Genomic DNA, 18621 nt, shown 5'->3' on the forward strand with positions numbered 1-18621 from the left:
CCCACGTGAGTAAGCGTATAAAGGTATTTATTTTTAGTTGGACATGGAAGGCGTTTGTATTATGTGCAAGGTTAATCTTGGAGCTGCATTTGCATCTTCCCACAGGCTGCCTCCAACTGCTCCATTAACCTGTCAAGCACAGAAGATGGGGCTCTGAGGTTAGGTGATGAGTGGTGGGACGAGCTAATTGCATCTCTCCTTCCAACAGCAACCTTCCTCAATGCCCCCAATGATTCATCTCCAGCAGTGACAGCAACCTGGAGGAGGAGGAGCTTCACTCATCTTCGTGCAATAATATTCTGCAAGTCCTCCTGCCCCTTTTGGTAAATGTGAATAGTGGCAGGCATTTCCCACGAAAAGGCGGAGGAGAGGGGAAATAAAGGGGGAATTAACCCATTGCGACAATGGCCCTGGGTCAAGATTGCAGGAATTTGAGCGAATTGGCAGGGCCTGAGTGCGGCACTACTTTGTTACGGGGCGGAGCGGTTTACCAGCCGCACGGCGGCCGCTTTTCTCACGTCGTCTCCACGCTTTGCAACCAAGCCTGATAACCGGAAGCGCCTCCGCAGGGCGGGGCTCGCGGCTACGATTGACGGGTGGGCCCGCCCAATCTCGAGGTGGCGCCGTCCGTCCATCAGGCCGAGTTACCAATGAGGAAAGGCGAGGGGGGCGGGACCGCGCGTCGGCAAGTTAGGTTGACTTTAGAGTTTTCGTTTCATGTCTTTATTTGCGTTTTAATGAATCTTCTCCCCCTCACCCGCCCCCCATCACCATCCCTCTCCTGCGAGTGTGCTGCCGGAGTGAGCGGTCAGCTGCCTCCTTGCGGGTGAGTAACTGCCGAGAGCGGCCTCCCGTTTGCCAGTGTGTGTGTGTGTGTGTGTGTGTGGAGGTGGCTGAGGGAGGGAGCTGAGGGAGGGAGCTGAGGGAGGGAGGCTAGGCCCAGCGAGAGAGAGCGCGGTGGCTCACTCAGAGTCACCAACTGTCAGCGGGGGATGGGAGCTTCGGGATTAAAATCCTTCTTAATTTGCACCCCCTCCCCATTATTACTGTGGTTAGTTTAACGGGAGCTGAGGTCTCTCTCTCTCTCTCTCCCCCCCCCCCCCCCCCCCCCCTATTCATCAGTATTTACTGTTGAGAACACAGGAGGTTTTATGTCAACCTGGAGTCTGGGCTAAAGCCAGCAAACGTTGGAAATGCGGATCAGCAGCTGAAAAGGGGAAGACGCCGGTTTTCATTTTTTTTTTGGCCGCTGATCCATCGTCTGTCTGTCTGCACCCAAACTGACAACCTCCCTCCCTCAGCTTTTCAGATGTTTGAGGGTTTTTTTAACACCCAAAGTCGTGGCTGCTCCTATTTTTCCGATCTCGTTACTGACGCGCATTTTCCGATCTTGTTCGATTTCCAACATTGCCCTTTCTTTTGGTGTCTTTTAACTTCGCTCCATGGTGACCCCAGAAGAACGAACCCGGGTGTTGCTGTTTCTCACTTTTTTTCAGCCAGCACCGCAACTCCGTGAATGTTGATTTTTCTTCCCCCCGTGTGATTTGATTGGACTGTTGGCAGTCAGTCAGTCACACGTTGACAGGAGTGAGAAAGCTTTAAAAACAAGAGGCTCGAAGCGAGGCTGGTGGCCTGAATATATGAAAATGTTTATTAAAGATAACAGTTGGAATGAGAAAAAATTGTTAAATGAACAACTTAGTGATCGCATGTATTTTAGTTTGAAACTTGTGTGTTTGACATGTAAGTTGCATACCTGTTGTCATCGACAAGCTTGAGTTCCCATTCAAGGATCCAGCTATGCTCTGCCCGGTTACTTAGAAATTTGTAGATATGGGGTCTGATTTCAAGTGGTTCAAATGGAGGCTGGGTTAGTTTATTTACAAAGCATAAGGTGCTATGGTTAGGAATATATTGCAATTTGAACTATGTAAAACTGAAAGTTGTATCTACCACAATGTTAAAATAACGGACTGAGTATTAAATGTGAAGGTTAATGTTTTTGAAAGCTGTTGCTGTCGCGGTTGCCTATATATTGGTTAGAAGAGACTGTTCAACTCATAGTGTCAATGTTAACTGCAAGAGCAACACTCGTCCCACCCTCCTTTTCTCCATTGCTTCAAGTTTCTAATTCCACTTTGAAAGCCACAATTGAATCTGTCTCTTCCACACATTGGCAGTTTCTAAACATTTGCTGCATAAAAAAACGTTTCTTCCTCATGTTGCCTTTGGTTCTTTTGAATCCTCTTTGCAACCTCTCTAATGCTTTTCTATCCTTCCTAATGTGTGGTGGCCAGAATTAGACATGGTACCCCAGTTGAGGCCAAATCCGTTTTTAATGGTTCATTTTAGCTTCCTTCCTTTGTAATCTATGCCTCTGTTTATAAAGCCCAGGATCCCCTGTGTTTATCTGTCTGCGTCTTATCCTAGCCTGCTACCTTCAGTGATTTGGAAACATATGCCCCCAGGTCCCTCTGTTCCTGCACTCCCTTTAGAATTGAATCCTTTATTTTCTATCACCATTCCTCATTCTCTCTACTAAGATATATCACTTCACACTTCTCCGGTTTAAATTTTGTCTGTCATATGCCCGCCCATTCAACCAGCCTGTGTGTGTCTTCATGTAGCTGTAACATTTGCAATTCTCCAGTCTTCTAGTACCACCCTTGTATCTATGGGGGATTGGAAGATTATGACCAATTTTTCTGTTTTTCTGGAATTTCCACTCTCCCTTCCTGCAGTATCCTTGGATATCCTTGACCCTAGCACCGGTGAGGCAATAAGCTAACCTGAGTTCATATCTGCTGAAGCCTGTACATCCCCCTAACTATAGAATTTCCTAACTATTACTTTCCCAATCGTCCTGCCCCCCCCCCCCCCCCCCCCCCCCCCCTCCTCCCAATCGTTGTTGTCACTATGGTTTCTGTTCGGCGTAATGGTGACCATGGGAAATGTTTGTGCTGTGTAATTTGAACTGTGGAAATAAAATGCCTGGTAATGCAATTAGAGGTTCTTTCTTTGAACCTTTTAATGCTGGGGTGGGCTACTGGTAGTGGTCAGAGCAACAGACGCAATGAATTAAGAGTGTAATACAAGAAGCACATTAAGATGAATTGACCGAACTGAGATTTTTGTTGCTATACAACATTGGTGCTAATATGTGTAGTAAGTCAGGTATTCACACTTCGTTTATTACCCCTGTGACTGGCATACATGACAATTGTGATTTACAAACAGTGGCTTATGTATCCCACACTAATGTGTTACTGATCCATTACTGTTGGGTGATGCCATATGACCGCTAAAGAAAGAAAATTGGAAGATATTTTCAGGGCCGCATTGGTATAAAAAAAGAGTTAGGGACTAGTTTTTCCCCTCTGAATATTATGAGGAACCCTCAGGGAAGAAAGATGGTTGCAGGGGCGGTCATGGTGTGAAAGGAGGTGTACAGTCCTGTACTCTGCCCTCCAAGCTTCTTGAGTATCCTTTGTATTCTCGTGAAAATAATAGCAAATAGGTAAGGTCTCCAAGAGTCATTTTAATTTGGTTAGCTGCCTAACTTAAATTTATTATCTATTTTCTGATAACTTAAATGTATTATCTAGAGATTATCATAAATGTGACCTATAGTGATACAATACAACTCTAATCTTGATTTTGTCTAACAATTGTCCTTTATTATTTGCTCTTTGTACAAATAAATGGTGTTATTTTGAATACAAGATTTTATGAAAACTGTTTTGGCAATTTTCAGTCTTGATAATATGGATTCAAAACAGTTGCTGAAAGAATGTGTGGCTGAAGAATGGTACCTAGACGTACAGACCTAAATGTCAGGTTTGGTACTTTCCTAATTAAAGTGGAAGGGCTGACTTCACATCTTAAGGGCTAGGGAAGAGAAAAATCAACTGTCTTTACATTTCATTTTATAATAAAATAAAATAACTGGTAGGGTATTATGCACTAGCTCAACAGCAGCAACTGTACAATTGGCAACATTATTTTTAACACATAAGTAGGCATCTGTTTGTTTGGGGGTGGGGGAACTGGGGAGGCACATATACATTTGGGTGCCGGAGAAACAATTACATCTTCACATTTCTAATTGTTAACCAGTGACACCTGCTGAAAATTCTGATCTGTGAATGTAAAATTTGCGCTGTGTTTAATTCAGCTCAATGTAATGCCCTCCAGATACAGACAATTGCATTTATATAGCATCTTTCATGTAGGAAATCATCAAAAGGTACTTCAAAGAACCGAAAACAGACGGATATTAACCTTGCCAAAGGCGATATTCGGATGAGAGAATAAATGCTTGCTCAGAGGTCTGTTTTGAGCAACATTAAAGACAGAAAGAGAAGCAAACTGGTTTATGAACAAAATTCCAGAGCTTAAAGCCTATGTAGCTGAAGGCATAGCAGGCTATGATGGGGTGAAGGAAGTCCTGAATTCGCAAGAGTTGGAGTAAAGCAGAGTTTTTGCAAGGTTTTAGAGTTGACGGAAGCCTGAGTGAGGAAAGGGAGAGACAATGAAATTAGTTGAACACAAGATTGAGAATTTTAAATTTGCAATGTTCAGGGACCAGGCGACAATGTAAATCAACAGAAGCAAGGATGATGGGTGAATGGAACTTTGTACAAATTAGGATAGAGGCAGCAGAGTTTTGAATGAGCTTATGTTTATGGAGGATTGGAGGCTGAGCAGTAGAGCATTAGAATAGTCGAGAATAGAGATTGATACTTTCATTACCTCGAGACTCAAATGAAACTATGGCGGGTTTCAGCAGCAAATGAGCTGAGGCAAGGATGCAGTCAGATGATGTGATGGAGGGGAAAATATGTGGTGGTTTGAATGTGATCAGAAGCTCACCTTGGAGTCAATATGACACCTACACAGGGAACTATAGAATTCCTACAGCGCAGAATGAGGCCATGGCCATTCGGCCCATCAAGTCTGCACTGACCCTCTGAAAGAGCAACAACCTCGGCCCACTACCCTGCCCTAACGTCTTACCTCCATAACCTCACCAAACCTACACATCTTTGTGCCATTAAGGAACAATTTAGCATGGCCAATCCAACTAACCTGCACAATTTCTGGATTGTGGGAGGAAACTGGAGTACCCGGAGGAAACCTACGCAGACATAGGGAGAAAGTGCAAACTCCACACAGACAGCTACCCTAGGCCGGAATTGAACGCGGGTCTCTGGCGCTGAGGCAGCAGTGCTAACCACTGTGCTACAATGCTGCCATTTAAGTTCAAAGGAAGTTGCCAGCGAGAAGGATGGAATTGATACCTAGTGAAATGTTTGCTCCAGTAGTAAATGTTGGATAAACAGTTTGATAATTTAGCAGAAGTGGTGGTGAGGTGGAACTGCATGTCATCAACGAACATGTGAGAACTAATGCTATGCTCTTGGACGATGTTGCCTTGGAGCAGTATTTTCAGGAAAATAGGAGGGGCCAAGGATAGATCTTTGAGAGATGCCAGAGGTAATGATAGGGCTGCAGCCATTGTAAGTGGTACTCTGGCTTTGATTAGATAAAAACGAAGCCAGGCAAGTGTAGACTGGCTAAAAAGGACAAGGAGGTTTATAATAGTTTACAATTGTCACAGTCACATAGGATATCATTTGTAAATTTGGTGGGAGCTGTTTCAGCACTGTGGCATGGACAGAAACCTGATTGGAGGGATTCAAACACAAAGTTCCAGGAAAGATGGATGTAGTTATGGAAGGATTAAAGGGAAGTTGCAGATGGGATGGTAGTTTGCAAGGACAGAAGGGTCAAGGTGGACATTTTGAGGAGATGGCAGCAGATTTTAAAGGAAGGAGGGACAGCATCTGAAGGGAGAGGACTTAACAATAGCTATGCCTATCTGTGGTACATTATTAGCTAACATGAGGACCAGAGGGCGAGTTGGGTGATTAGTGGGAGTAGGATAGAGTGAACTTGGAAAGAGCATGAGCGGAGAAATTAGCCAAACTAAAGAAAAGTTTGTTCAGAGATAGGACAGTGGAGTGGGACGGAGTGGTTAGCTTGACTTGGAGATGGCCAAGAGAAAGGAACAATGGTGGAGAGACAACTGAAAGGATGATCATAATCTTCATGACAAAGAAGTCCATAAGCTCCTTGAACCTATTGAAGTCCATGAGCTCCTTGAATCTATTACAAGTGAGGTTGGAGAGAGCAAGGGAGAATAGTTTAAGGAAACAGTTGGTAGTGGGGTAAGTTGGAGGTAATCTTTTCATTCCAGGTGACCTTGGCGTAATGAGATATTTCTGATGAGGAGAGCAGGATCTGATTATATTTGTGTGGTTCAGCCAGATCTGTGATGAATGACTAAAACCTGCTTTGCAGACATTCAAGTCTTTTGGACCCAAGAGAGTGAAGGTGGGGCGAGGACAGGTTGGGAGAGAGTGATGATTTTATTGGGAACAAGTACATCAGAGATGAGGGAGTGATTGAGCGGGAGGACAGCTCAATAACAAGCAACATGTACTGTGAAGTTTATTCATGAAGGATGGGTAAATAGACTCGGTATTGGAGGGCTGCTTCCTTTAGAATTATTCAGTAAGGCCAGCAACTCCTGTAAGGCAACCAAATTTGGAGAAGAGGGAGAAAATTGAAGAATGGTTATAGCCCAGAAGGTGGCAATACATCCCATTGTGTCCTTGCTGGCTCCCTGCGAGATCTCCTCTTCCACTTTTCCCATAACTCCGAGACTAGAACCCGAGGGCACGGCCTCGGACTGAAAGGATGATCCTTCAAAACTGAGATGAGGATGAGTTTCTTCAGCAAGAGGTTGGTGAATCTGTGGAACTCTTTGCCGCAGAAGTCTGTGGAGGCCAAATCACTGAGTGTCTTTAAGACTGATTATAGATAGGTTCTGTTGCTCGTTATGCTTTCCTTAATTTGCTCTGTTTTAATTACCTTTGCTCAAGAGTCGCCAGATATCTTTTTGATACCACCACAAGGTTCAAAACCGAATACTGATCAAAGACTCGATACACCAGTTAGTAAGTTTGAAATCAATGCACATTTATTTACACGCACAGTCAATTATTACTCATGCACAAACTCTACTCACTAAACTACAACTACTACTAAAAGCCTATACTTAGCTTAGTGGCTGCATGGCCTAATTCTGCTCCTATATCTTATGGTTTTGTAAAGGATCATTGAGTCATACAGTACAGGAGAGGCCTTTTGGTCCATCACGTCTGCACCAACAAAACTAAACAAGCCTACACTAATCCCACTTAACAGTACTTTGCCTATAGCCTTGAATGTTATGATATTTCAGGTGTACATCCAGGTACCTTTTTAAAGGCTGTGAGGTTTCCCGAATGGGCAGCACAATAGCACATAGCACTGGGTCACTGCCTGTGCGGAGTCTGCACGTTCTCCCAGTGTCCGCGTGGGTTTTCTCCGGGTGCTCCGATTTCCTCCCACAGTCCAAAGATGTGCAGGTTAGGTGGATTGGCCATGCTAAATTGCCCTTTGTGTCCAAAAAAGGTTAGGAGGGTTATTGGGTTACAGGGATAGGGTGGAAGTGAGGGCTTAATGTGGGTTGGTGCAGACTCGATGGGTCGAATGGCCTAATTCTGCACTTTATGTTCTATGTTCCCTACGACCCTCCAAGGCACTGCATTCCAGACTCTCACCACCTTTTGGGTGTAGTAAATTGCCTCAAATTCCCTCTGAACCTCCTGGGCGCAATTCTCCAATCGGGAGACTAAGTCCTGACGCCGGAGTGAAAACCGGAGTGTTTCACTCCGGCGTCGGAGGGCGCTCCCAGCCCCCTATTCTCCTACCCCCGGGGGGCTAGGAACGGTGCCGCGTAAATTACGCGGCCAGCACCGTGTAAATGACAACGGGGGGGGGAGGGGGAGAATTCCGCCCCCTGTCCCTCAACTTAAAACGATGCCCCTCATAATTGACCCTTCAACTAAGGGAAACAGCTGCTTCCTATGCACCCTGTCCATACCCTTCAATCTTGTACATCTCAATCAGGTCCCCCCTCAGCCTTCTCTGCTCCAAAGAAGACAACCCCAACCTATCCAGCGCCTCTCTTCATGGCTCAAATGCTCCATCCCAGGCAAGATCCTGGTGAATCTCCCCTGCATCCCTCCAGTTTAATCACATCCTTCCTATGGTGAGGTGACCAGAACTGCACACAGTACTCCTACCACAGTATCAACACCACTGCTCATCCTGGGCTCTCCACCAGTCCCAATCCCCCATACCCCATTTTTCCCAGCCCTTGCTGCGTGTTCACCATACCCTCCGACCTTCCCCTCTCTGAGGCTGAGCGTGGTGTTCTCAGCAAAGGACTCAGCTTTGTACCCTTACCCCACCTCAATGAATTCCAGGCTTGACATGATGTTGAGCTCTTCTTTCGTCACCTTAGTCTCCGTGTCCACTTCTTTGGGCAAGAATCCTCCCCCATTCCACTGATCCTTTCATGTGCCCCAAGATTCTGCCTCCAAGTGGACCCCTCCCCCGCCGGGACAATTACCTGCCCTTGACCTTTTCATTGAGAACTGTCGACGGGACATTGGCCGTCTTAATCTTTCTGCCCCCCCTCACCCATTCCAACCTCGCTCCTTCCGAACTTTCTGCTCTTCACTCCGTCAGGTCTAACCCTGACTTTGTCATCAAACCTGTCTACAAAGTGGGTGCTGTTGTCGCCTGGCGCACTGACCTCTACCTCGCAGAAGCCGAGTGCCAACTTTCCGATATTTCCTCTTACCTGCGTACCATGACCAGACCACTCAACATCAAGCCATTATCTCCAACACCGTTAGCGACCTAATTTCCTCCGGATGCCTTCCCCCTACGGCTTCTAACTTCATAGTCTCCCAACCCCGGACAGTCAGCTTTTACCTACTTCCCAAAATCCACAAAAAGGACTGTCCCGGCAGGCCCATTGTGTCAGCATGCTCCTGCCCCACCAAACTTATTTTCTCTTATCTTGACTCCGTCCTCACTCCTCTGGTCCATTCCCTCCCCACCTACATCCGGGATTCCTCTGATGCACTGCGTCATATTGACAGCTTCCAGTTTGCGGGCCCTAACCGCATTCTAGTCACCATGGATGTGCAATCACTCTACACCACCATCCCACACCAGGATGGCCTGAGAGCTCTTCGCTTCTTTCTCGAAAAGAGGCTTCGACAATTCCCATCCACCACCATTCTCCTCCGCCTGGCTGAACTCGTTCTATCTCTCAACAACTTCTCCTTTAACTCATCCCACTTTCTCCAAATCAAAGGTGTAGCAATGGATACCAACATGGGTCCTAGCTACGCTTGCCTTTTTATGGGGTATGTGGAACATTCCTTGTTCCAGGCCTACCCGGGAACCCTCCCACAACTCCTTTACCGATACATTGATGACTATTTTGCTGCCGCGTCATGCTCTCGTCCGGACCTGTAAAAATTAAACGGGTTCGCTTTCAGATTCCACCCCAACATCACTTTTACCTGGTCCATATCAGACACTTCCCTCCCCTTCCTTGATCTTTCTGTCTCCATTTCCGGCAATAGGCTATCTACTAATATCCATTACAAGCCCACTGACTCCCACATCTATCTGGACTACAGCTCTTCGCACCCAATATCCTGTAAGGATTCCATCCCTTTCAACTCCTTTGCCTCTGTCGCATTTGTTCCAATTATGCCACTTTCCAAAATGCTGCTTCGAAAATGTGTTCCTTCTTCCTCAACCATGATTTCCCACCTACAGTTGTTGACAGGGCCCTCAACAACGTATGGTCCATCTCTCATTCCATTACCCTCGCCCCCTCCCATCCTTCCCAGAACAAGGATAGAGTCCCCCTCGTTCTCACATTTCATCCCACCAGCCTCCGTATGCAAAGCATAATCCTCCACCATTTTCGCCATCTCCAGCATGATGCCACCACCAAACACATCTTCCCTTCGCTCCCTCTGTCAGCATTCCCTCCGAGATAATCTAGTCCACTCCTCCACCATACCCAGTACCTCTCCCATCACCCATGGCACCTTCCCATGCAATCGCAGAAGGTGTAATACCTGCCCCTTTACCTCTTCCATGCTTAACACCCGAGGCCCAAAACACTCATTCCAGGTTAAGCAGTGTTTCACTTGCATCTCTTCCAATTTGGTCTATTGCATTCACTGCTCCTAGTGTGGTCTCTATATCGGAAAGACCAAACGCAGACTGGGTGATCGCTTTGCTGAGCATCTCCGGTCTGTGCACCTTCCTGACCTTCCAGTTACTTGCCATCTTCACAAAAGACTCTGCTCCCATGCCCACATGTCTGTCCTTGGCCTGCTGCAATGTTCCAGTGAAGCTCAACGCAAAGATGAGGGACAACATCTCATCTTCCGGTCTCCACATCAAATTCAATAACTTTAGATGATTAGATCTACCACACCTTGACCCATTTGCTTTCATCCCATTTCATTTTAACTGTCTTTACCATTTCTTTCTTAATATACATTAACCCCCCCACCGCCATCTTATCCATCTTTTCTTACCCTTTCTCCACTTTGCTTTCCCCTCCACCCACATCTACATCTGTCAGAGTTTACTCTCTGATGTCAGTTTCTTTGGCCTTTCACGTCTTTTATTGTCTCTGGGGACTACCATTAGCACTATTTCCCCTTGGTTTCTGTGGCTATGACTCATCTTTCATTCTCACTCCACAGTATAAATATTTCCCACTTTCTCTGTCTGTGAGCTTTGACGAGAGTCATTGGACTCGAAACATTAGCTCTTTTCTCTCCCTACAGATGGTGCCAGACCTGCTGAGATTTTCCAACATTTTCTTTTTGGTTACAGTACTTCTGCTGAACCAAAGTTTTTTGTGTACATCTCTTTTCTCTTCTTCAGATAATTATACAGTTTGCTTTTGAAAACCATGTTATTTTGACATTCACCTTATATCAGTGTCACCTAATTCTTCCCTCTATGCCAATGGGAATCTGTGCCTACTCCCTCCAGACCTCTCATGGTTTTGAACACCTTGATCACATATCTTCTCAACATTCCCCAACTAGGATAGAGTGGATAGCCAGAGACTTTTCCCCAGGGTGGAAATGGCTGTCACAAGGGGACAGAATTTTAAAGGTGATTTGAGGTAGGTATAGGGGAGATGTCAGAGGTAGGATCTTTACACAGAGAGTGGTGGGAGTGTGGAATGCACTGCCAGCAGAGGTGGTGGAGTCTAAGAGTCATTAGGGACATTTAAGCGACTCTTAGACAGGCACATGGACAGCAGTAAATTGAAGGGGTGTAGGTTAAGTTAATTTTAGATTTGGATAAATGGTCTATAATTCTGTAGACAGAGTGGATTGTCAGAGGCTTTTTCCCAGGGTAGATCGGTCAATTACTAAGGGGCATAGGTTTAAGTTGCGAGGGGCAAAGTTTAGAGGAGATATTACGAGGCAAGTTTTTTTTTTTTACACACTGGGTATTGGGTGCCTGGAACTCACTGCCGGAGGAGGTGGTGGAAGCAGGGACGATAGTGATGTTTAAGGGGCATCTTGACAAATACATGAATAGGCTGGGAATAGAGGGATACGGACCCAGGAAGTGTAGAAGATTGTAGTTTAGACGGGCAGCATGGTTGACGCAGGCTTGGAGGGCCGAAGGGCCTGTTCCTGTGCTGTACTTTTCTTTGTTTGGTCGGCACAACCTCGTGGGCTGAAGGGCCTGTACTGTGCTGTACTGTTCTATGTCTATGTTGTAAGGAGAACAACCCCAACTTTGCCAATCTGTCCTCGTAACTGAATTCCCTCACACCTTGAACCATTGTTATGAATTCTATTTGCACCGTCTTCCATCCTTCACATGTTTCCCAAGGTCTGGTGCCTACAATTGGACACAATACTCAACTTTAGGCCAAAGCAATGTTTTATAGCATTGCAGTTATAAAACTAGGTTTTATTCTTATCTGTCTAATCCTAGCCAGAGGGTGAGATTTTCTGACTGTTCATGTTGGCAGGATTTTCTAGTCCTGCTGACGGGGTGCGGTACTTTTCAGCGCCGCCGTTTCAGCGCCAGGACTTTTCAGCGCCAGGACATTTCAGCGCCAGAAAAAAAAAAATTCTCCAATGTTGTCATATAGTTATGACAGAATTTTTTTTGGCACTAAGCAATTTACAAATCTGTAAGTTCATAAAATGAAATAAAACTCAAGTGTTAACAAAATGTTTTTATTGTAAAAGATCCACTTATAAAGATCCAAAAACAGTACATTAAAACAATTTACAAATCTGTAAGTTCATAAAATCAATCATTAAAAAGAAAGTTAATTGGACATTCATTGGAAAAAACGCATTTAGTTTGTTAAATTGTGCCCTATTGAACGAAGGTAGTCAATTTCATTCCTGCTGCCATATTCGGAAACAATTTTCAATATCCTCTCATCAGCTTTTCTATATTTAAGTAATTTTAATTGAGGTTCATTGCCAGCTAAAAGTTTCTCGAAGTGCTCGTCTCTTCCCTTTTGAAGAGTCAGCATACCAAGTCTTGGAAGTTGCCATGTGTTCTAACCAACTCTCTCTCCCAAATATAATAATCCGTTCGTTGTTCGTACCACTATCCTTTAAACAGAAATTTTCCTCGGTTTCTGGGGTGGGTTTATACATCATGTATTCATGAGGTAACTGAAGCTCTTGAATCGATCTTGGATTATCGGGGACCTGATTAACTTCGTCTCGTTTTCTACGAATAATTTTTCGCATTGCCTGCCTGTTTGGTAACTGTGCCATACCTGCCACGGACATTTTTTCATGCACTTGTTGATAATCGTACTTGGAGGCTCACAAGTCTTTTCAGCCCGGTCTCTCGCATCAGTTATGACCTTTTCCACTTCGATAGCAACTGCAGATGGGGGATGAGTATGTTTGTTGATCTTTTCGATCACCTCTCTTTCTAACGTGTGAATGCGGACCTTACACCTACCATCCTCATGGCATCGCCAAAACTTAACTTGCTTTTGTTTCTTGCTTTCTTTGTCGAAACGATATATAAAACCTTCATGACAGAACTTCTCTCTGCCTCGCTTGCTTTTCACTGATTCAGCCATGGGTTTAAAGATATGGAACTTACCAAATTTGCCAAAAGAAATTTACCAAATAACTAAGTAAGTATAAAAACTTGTTAACAAAACTCTAACATTATCTAAACAGTAATCATAATAAAACTCCAACAAAATCTAAAGACAGTTAGAACGATGAAACGACCAAATAACTAAGTGTAAAAGCTGGTATACCTGTGACCATACTCAAGAATGATTTCTGAATGAATGAGTGCTGAAACGTCCTGGCGCTGAAACGTCCTGGCGCTGAAACGTCCTGGCGCTGAAACGTCCTGGCGCTGAAACGTCCTGGCGCTGAAACGTCCTGGCGCTGAAACGTCCTGGCGCTGAAACGTCCTGGCGCTGAAACGTCCTGGCGCTGAAACGTCCTGGCGCTGAAACGTCCTGGCGCTGAAACGTCCTGGCGCTGAAACGTCCTGGCGCTGAAACGTCCTGGCGCTGAAACGTCCTGGCGCTGAAACGTCCTGGCGCTGAAACGTCCTGGCGCTGAAACGTCCTGGCGCTGAAACGTCCTGGCGCTGAAACGTCCTGGCGCTGAAACGTCCTGGCGCTGAAACGTCCTGGCGCTGAAACGTCCTGGCGCTGAAACGTCCTGGCGCTGAAACGTTTTGGCGCTGAACTGTCCCATTCCCTGTTAATCTAGTTTAAGGTAAATTAGCACAACATAGTCTGGGGATTGAGACTGAGGGCGTTCTGTACAGTTGAACTACTTATGAGAGAACCTGCTGACTTTTTCTCTCTCGTTCTGTGGCAGTAATTAACTCAATTTAAAAAAATTAAAAAATATGTAAAGTACCCAATCCATTTCCCCAGCCCCTCAATTAAACTCCACGTGGACAGTGACCCGGGGCCGGGATCGAACCGGGTCCTCGGCAAGCAATTTAGTCAATATCTGGAACAGTTAATTAATTGAAATGCACGCATTAGAAAACAATGTAGTTTGTACTGCACATGTTAATTGAAACAAAAGCAGAAAATACTGGAAAGACAGCAGTAGAGCCAGTCAGTGTCTGAATTATTCTCAAGAAATATATGCACCCAAAACGCACACTTCTGTTCCCACCATACATGTTGGCATAGATCATAATTTTTCAAACATTTTTTCACAGGACCCACTTTTTTCATTGGCATTTCTCATATTTCTAAACAGTTGTACATGTACACATCACATTTTTCTCGCCCGTGCTAATTTCCTTTATTATACAGAGGTTTAGTTTGTCCTTTGTTTAACTGATCTTATGTGCATTTCGTTGCCCTCTGGATTGGCCTACGGTTCCTCCCCCCTTCCCTGTTGTTCCCCTCCCTCCCTCTCTCCTCCCCTCCTTCCTGGGGGGCATCTCTCGCTCGCTCTCTCGCTCGCTCTCTCGCTCGCTCTCGCTCTCACTCTCTTTCCCCCCCCCCCCCCCCCCCCCCCCCCCCCCCCACGGCTTTGGCTGTGTCTTTCTTTTATTTTCTGGACAGAATGGGGAAAAGAAAGGGGGGTAGCCCCCCGCCCCCATCTCTTGTGGTTTCCCCACCTTCCTCTCCCTCCTTCCCCATGTGTAGCTCTGGCTGCTCCGATACCCCGAAGATTGCCACTATTCGACATGGTTCACCCTCGCCTCCATACCCATGGACATTGCCTCGGAGAAGGCTGTTCAGAACCCAGCAAGTTTGGGGAAAGCCTAAAGCATGTTGGTGTGGTTGTTCGGACCCCTCTGGCACCGTTCATATTTGTCCTCCACCTTCCGGAAGAACCTGCTCATTCGGGTTCTGGTCAGGTGTGCTCTGTGCACCACTTTGAGCTGCATTAGTCTTAGCCGTGTGCAGGAGGAGGTGGCATTCACCCTGCTCAGTGCTTGGCTCCAGAGTTCCCATCCTACCTCTGTTCCCAGTTTGTCCTCCCATTTTTGTCTGGTCTCGTCCAGTGGAGTCCGGGCTCTGTCCAGTAGCTGTCCGTATATTTTCCCACATAGCTCCCCCCTTTCTCGTTGCTTGTGCCTATCAGGTCCTCTATTAGTGTAGTTTCTAGGGCCCCGGGTTACACTACTGTCTCTTTGTGGAGGAAGTGCTTTATTTGGAGGTGTCTCATTTCCTGTCCTTTTGCTAGTTCGCAGGACCCACTTTTGCCAGCAGTCTGACCTTTCCAACTGCTGACCTTTGCAGCACATGCCTCGTTTTCTTGCCTTAATGCGAAGGAGGCGCCTGCTTGGTCCTCACGCTCTCACTCCACTCAGGTTCACAGGAGGAGAGGACAATGCACATAACAGGTGCGGAGTTCAGCCAGTTCCTTAGTGTCATCTTCACCTTTGTGAGAACGGAAAATCTAACCTCGTACACGTAGGTCAATAGCAACAGACTGCTTGTTTTTACTCCGCACTGGATAGTCCTGGGAGATGCTAGTCCAGAAGGCTGACAGCTTTAGAGACATTTGGCGTGATTTTAATGTTGTGTCACATGTGAGGTTAGCAGCGGAGTCTTTTCATTTGGAGTCACCTGTAAGTTAATAACTGACTCTGGGGCCTTGACATCAAAAGGGATTTTTCACCCACCATTTCTCTTTGAAAATCTGAAACTTCTTTTATTTTCCAGTACTTCCCTGCATATAACATACACGGGCGTTGCATTTTTATTTGCATTGGCACAATTGACAAAACCATTCCTCAAGAAATCATCTTTATACTGCTTTGTTCCCAAGTTAAATTTCTTCTTTGTAGGCTGTTAACCTGAGGCCCTGGAGCTCTGTACAGAGCTAACACTAGTGCTGCTTTGTCCTTCTGTGGATTCTCCTGAGCAGCTACCCGCAGATTCAGATGCAAGACCCTGGCCAGGTAGATTGCCTGTTTGTGTCTCTGGCCGTCTCTTCCTTGTAACATAATGATCCAACTTCACAATTTCCTTGCCAGCAGCTAGAAAATGGAAGAAGCTGTCCTCCGTGATTTGGCGCCAAACGTGCATATGTACAGGGCGCTTGATGTCAAGTGTACAACTGCACACAACCTCATTTCATTCTTATTTAAAAGCTGATAGCAGCTGCCATTCTCTATTTAAAAGCTGATAACGGCCGTTGGTTCTTCTCCCATGATGAGGGACCACTACAGGAAAGTTGCAGCTGATTGCTCCGTGACCCTCCCGACACCCGCCCGTGACCCACTGTGGGTTGTAACCCGCACTGTGGGAAAAACCCTGCCATAGAAATTTGATGGACTAGTAACCTACTACAATAACTTATAATTGTATATTGCCTTCAGTAGAATGAAACATCCCAAGGCACTTCAAAAGTACGGTATAAAACAAAGTATCATACTGACCGACCCATGATCAAAACCTCGGTCAAAGAGGTGGCTTTTAAAGATTGTCTTAAGGAGGAAAGAGAGGTGGAGAAGTGTTGGGAGGGAATTCCAGAGCTGGGGTAAAGGCAACTGAAGCCATGGCCACTGGTGGTGGAGCAATTAAAATTTGGTTCCACAAGAGGCCAGAGTTAGATGAGCTCTCGAGGAGATTACCGAGATAGAGGGTTGAGGCCATGGAGGGATTTAATTACTGGGATAAGAAACTTAAAATTTGCTTGACTGGGACACCCTGTAGGACAGCAAGCACAGGGGCGATAGGAGAATGGGACTTGCTGCGAGTTAAGACACATGCAACAGTATTTGTCTCAAGTTTACAATGTGATTGACCAGCCAGGAGTTTGTTGGAATAGTTGAGCCCAGAGATAACAAAGGGCATGAATGAAGATTTCAGTAGTAGATTAACTGAGTCAGGGGTGATACTATGGAGGTGGAAATAGGGAGGTTTTAGAAATGGCATGAATGTAGGATAGGAAGCTCATTTTGAGGTCAAATGTGAAATCCAGATAACGAACAGACTGGCTTAATCTCCTGATTGTTGCCAGGGAGAGAATGGAATCGGTAATGAGAGTACAAAATTTAGAGCATGGACCCAAAATAATGGCTTTGGTCATTTAGAACATAGAACGGTACAGCACAGAACAGGCCCTTCGGCCCTCAATGTTGTGCCGAGCAATGATCACCCTACTTAAACCCACGTAACCCGTATCCCAACAATCCCCCCATTAACCTTACACTACGGGCAATTTAGCCTGGCCAATCCACCTAACCCGCACATCTTTGGACTGTGGGAGGAAACCGGAGCACCCGGAGGAAACCCACGCACACACGGGGAGGACGTGCAGACTCCACACAGACAGTGACCCAGCCGGGAATCGAACCTGGGACCCTGGAGCTGTGAAGCATTGATGCTAACCACCATGCTACCGTGAGGCCCCTAATTTAATTGGAGTACATCTCTGCTCATCCAGTACTGGGCGCTAAGCAACACTGGAGGAGTCTAGGTGGTGAGGGAGAACTGGGTCATTAGCATTCACATGGAAAAACAAATATTGTGCCTTCAGGTGGTGTCACCAAGGGCCACCATGTTGATGAGAAATAGAATCCTAGAATTCCTACAGTGTAGAAGGAGGCCATTTAACCCATCAAGACTGCACCAACCCTCTGAAAGAACACCCTACCGAGGCCAACTCCACTGCCCCACCCTCGTAAACCCATAACCCTACGTAATCTGTGAGACAACCGTGCTAACCACTGTACTGCCTGTTAATTGGAGGAATAATGACGGAAACTTTTCACTTTCTACTCTCTCCAGTACAGCAAATATTCATGACAATGGTCCCAGGAGAATGAGATCTTCGTAGATAGATTAGAGAGGTCAGGACTGTTTTCTTTGAAGAAGGAATGGTTGAGAGGATCAGGGATTATGGTGAGAAGGCAGGAGAATGGGGATGAGAAAATATCAGGCATGATTGAATGGCGGAGCAGACTCGATGGGCCAAGTGGCTTAATTCTGCTCCTATGTCTTATGGTCTTTGATCTTTAGTTTAACAGTTGCATGGTGTCATACGTCAGAGGTTGCAATGATGCTGTTTGCAGAAGGTGGGCCTATTTTAAAAAATATGATGTTTTTGTTTGACTGAGAATGATTCTGGTTTTTTAAGTATGAAAAATGGGTTGGTGATGAAAAATCTTTTAATTAGGTAATCAAAAGAAATATTGGTACACTGTCTGGATGGCTCAAAAGTCTGCACAGATTCATATATACATGGATGATGATCCTTGATGAATTAGTTGGTGTAAGTCTGGGCAACAGTACGGGGGCTGATGTTTGCTTCAGTGTCCCTTCACCCTTACAAACTACTGTTCCATCTTCAACTTTCCTTTCCTCAAGTCCTTGAATGAGTTGTCACTTTCCAAATGTATGCCCATCCTTCCAGAAACTCTACGTTTGAACCCCTCCAATCAATTTTCCCCTCTGACAGTACCAAAACAGGTCATCGTAAAGTTACAAACAACATCCTAGATGACTGTAACGACTGTGACAAAGATAAACTATCCTCCTTGTCCTTCCTGTCTCATCTGCAGCCTTTGACAGATTATCCACAACATCCTCCCCCAGTGTCTCTCCTCCATCGTGGGATTGGGTGAGATAGCACTCGTGTTCCATTAATAGCCATCCATTTATAGCCAGAG

The 18621-nt window shown here is 45.6% G+C and overlaps 1 protein-coding gene across 3 annotated transcripts in view; it reads left to right on the forward strand.

Annotated features, from left to right (window-relative positions):
* Positions 1-662: 662 nt before the first annotated feature.
* The window catches only part of kdm4b (lysine (K)-specific demethylase 4B), a 740412-nt gene continuing 722453 nt past the window's right edge, over positions 663-18621 (forward strand). For 2 of the 3 annotated variants that reach the window (XM_038777903.1, XM_038777902.1), the window contains exon 1: positions 663-826. The gene's annotated coding sequence lies outside the window, so the exon portion shown is untranslated. The remainder of the gene's footprint in view (positions 827-18621) is intronic. The other variant, XM_038777904.1, reaches the window with a different exon arrangement.

The sequence above is a fragment of the Scyliorhinus canicula genome, chromosome 18 (assembly GCF_902713615.1).
Source record: "Scyliorhinus canicula chromosome 18, sScyCan1.1, whole genome shotgun sequence".
Lineage (NCBI taxonomy): Eukaryota > Metazoa > Chordata > Chondrichthyes > Carcharhiniformes > Scyliorhinidae > Scyliorhinus > Scyliorhinus canicula.